The sequence below is a fragment of the Propithecus coquereli genome, unplaced genomic scaffold (genome assembly GCF_000956105.1).
Source record: "Propithecus coquereli isolate 6110/MARCELLA unplaced genomic scaffold, Pcoq_1.0 Scaffold519, whole genome shotgun sequence".
NCBI classification, from domain to species: domain Eukaryota; kingdom Metazoa; phylum Chordata; class Mammalia; order Primates; family Indriidae; genus Propithecus; species Propithecus coquereli.
In genome coordinates this window covers 343,616-346,666 of record NW_012151052.1, presented here as the reverse complement: position 1 = coordinate 346,666, position 3,051 = coordinate 343,616, and the positions used below count along the sequence as shown (strand labels likewise).

At 41.7% G+C, this 3,051-nt stretch overlaps 1 protein-coding gene across 1 annotated transcript in view; it reads right to left on the bottom strand.

The window, feature by feature from the left end:
* Positions 1 to 3,051, bottom strand: part of TMEM87B (transmembrane protein 87B) — a 57,619-nt gene that overhangs the window by 45,776 nt on the left and 8,792 nt on the right. The window lies entirely within an intron of this gene.

Genomic DNA, 3,051 nt, shown 5'->3' with positions numbered 1-3,051 from the left:
AAATAGGCTACTTCAATGTAACGATGAATAAAACATTACCTAATGTCTCCAAAAAGTCACTGCAAAATGAGACAAATTCATTAAATTTTTATAGTTAACCAAAAGTTGTGGTAACATCTGTAAGTCCAATGTTAAAATCAACTGCGTAGCCTGTTATGCTAAGTCACTGCTTATTTCACTCTAAAATGTTCTTCTCACTCACTTATTCATTCAAAATACACTGAATGAGCCCCCTGCTGTGTGCCAGGAAGAGATATAACAGTAAACAAGATCAATCCCTGTACATGACTTAAAAGGTATTTGGGGGGGGGTGGTTAACAATTAAACAGGCACTTTTAATAGCCTAAGGGACTGAGAACTGGGAGCGCTGGGCAGGTCACCTAACAGCCTAGGAGAGCAGGAACAACAGTCAGGTTTGCTGGAGGAGGAGACCTGTAACTTGAAGGAAGGGCGGTGGTTAGCCAGGTGAAGAAGAGGGTGGCCGGTATATGCAAATGCCCAGGGTTAGTGCAAGCACAGCATGAGTATGACCACCCAAAAATAATCTGCTATGGTTAGAATTCAGATTGGGAAATGGGAGAAGAGTTGAATGAAGCTGGAGAAAGGTGTCTAGGAAAATTCCTGAAAGGTTTTATGTTCTGCTGAGGAGTTTGGCCTTTGAGTATCATGAAGCACCATCAAATGATCCAAGTAAGAGGGTGACGTGATTAGAAAGAGTGAAAGGGGTTAAGTCTGGAGTTAGAGAAAGCTCTGTTGGGAATGTCCTCGCATCATGGCAGCTGGCTTCCCCCAGAGAGAGTAATCAGAGAGAGAGAGCAAAGAGGCCACAGTATCTTTCACAACCTAGCCTCAGAAGCGATATGCCATTATTTCTGCCATATTCTATTGGTCAGTGAGACCAACTCTGATATAATGTAGTAGGAGATGACACAAGGTCACGAATACCAGGAGACAAGGATCATTGTGAGTCGTCTTAAAGGCCGGTAACCACAAAGAGGGAACCCAAACTGAGCTCAGAGGATGAAGTTCAAGAGGTTGAGGCATAGAATTTCAAGGTTCAAGAGGTTGAAGCAAAGCACTCAAGAGATGGAAGCTACACAGAGGAAGAGTAAGAGAAATCTGCACAGCGATCTGCTTGGGTCTCTGGCTGAGGGCAACCTGGCCACGCATAGGGACAAGCCCAATAATTCTCAGATCTCACACAGAGCTGGGAACTGTGTGAGTTTCCTAACACTAGCCAGAGTGGAGAGGCCTCAGTAAACAGAGACCACACGCTGGAAGTACTGCTAAGTTAGCTTTAGAGCAAACACTACTCCAGATCCATCCAGGAAGAGCTTAAAAACAAAACTGGCAAGGATCAAACTGATCCATAAGAAACTAAATGTCTGCTAGAACAAAGATGTTAAAGGACTATAACATCCAGCACTCAAGAATGTAAAAATTCACAATATTCACCACCCAAACCAAAACAAACAAAAAGCCTACCTGGACTCTGAGATTAAACTGAATATAGCTCAGCCTGGGGAGAACTGACAGTATGATGTTAGCCACAGATTTTTCACAGATGCTCTTTATCAGGTTGAGCTTCCTTCCGTTTCTAGTTTTCTGAGTGTTGCTATCATGAATGGGTATTGAACTTTCTCAAATGCTTTTTCTGTACATATTGAGAAGATCATATGGTGCATTTCTTTGATTCTGTCAATATGGTGAATTACACTGAGAGATTTTCAACACAGGCTCCACATGACTGCATCTTGAATGGGGTAGCAAAAGAGGGGTCGCCTAAGGGAATGCCAGACCATCTGATCCCCCAAACAACATGGACATACATCCAAGGGATCAGTCCTTAGCTCTGTAGGCACTAAATCTGGTTCTGTGAGACAGATACTCAGTCTCACCTTTCCCCACAGAACAGATGTAGATGTATAAATTAGAAGGCTCAGTTACACACTTATAATGAACAGAAACTGTAAACTGGATGTTTAATGATCAACTAACTCTCTGCCTCCCACATGCCTCCCTGAAAGCCCAGTGGTCATGAGACGGCCGCCTGGTGAGCGTGGCTCTGAACAAGGAGGGTCGAGTGGATGCTGCATCCACACCTGCCAACCACATGTCATAGCTGTAGCCAGGGTTCGAGACGACCTCTTCCCCAGCAATGTTGTCACACACTGCCAGCTTCTGCCTGACTAAACCGTAGTTTTGTTATGATTTTATTCTTAAATCCCTTGTGCTGCCCTATTCTTTCTTTAGATACGTTAATAACTCTGTCTTGACTGGAATCTACCCTTAGGCTGATCTCAGGCATTATGTAATGATTTTTTAACATCAAATTCTGTGTTTCAGGGGCCCACATTACTTTTTTTTCCCATATAACTTTTTGTCAACATCAGCCTGAGGTTCTTTTAAATCCTGTTTGTCTAGACTTTGAGACATGAATTCATTAAAGCAAACAGATGCCAAAATGTTTTCCTCACCCACCTTGGAATTCAATTTCCTCTTACCAAGCTCTTATCACCACTAGGATCTATGATATCACAGAGCTGCTCTAAACCACCTCTGCTTTCTAGCTGTTGGCTGGCCTAACTTCCCTCAGGAAAGACCCACAACAGGCAGAATCCCCCAAAAGATGATCAGAGGATGGTGTGACAGAGAAAAGCGGCATGGCTTTCGATCCTGGGGAAGCCAGCTTGCTCTACTCAAAGAAAAACTGCTCCTTTTCCTGACACTTTAACTACGGCAACCAATTTTCCTACTCAAGTTATTGGAAATGAGAAGAAGAGTTAGACCACAGTGAATATATGATCCAATGTAAACCCATTAAAAATAATGAAAAATTTTGGTAGTTGTGGTACATCAGACAAATATTTTCACTTTCTTATCCCCAAAACTCAAATTAAAATGTTAGCATCTAGCAATTTTTATTTCATACTATGATATCATATACATTTACAAAATTTTCAGGGGGATAAAGAGTTTATCACTTTAAACTTTATCACTTTAAAATTAGTTTATCAGTTTTAAAATCTAGGACTCAAAGTTAAATTTCAC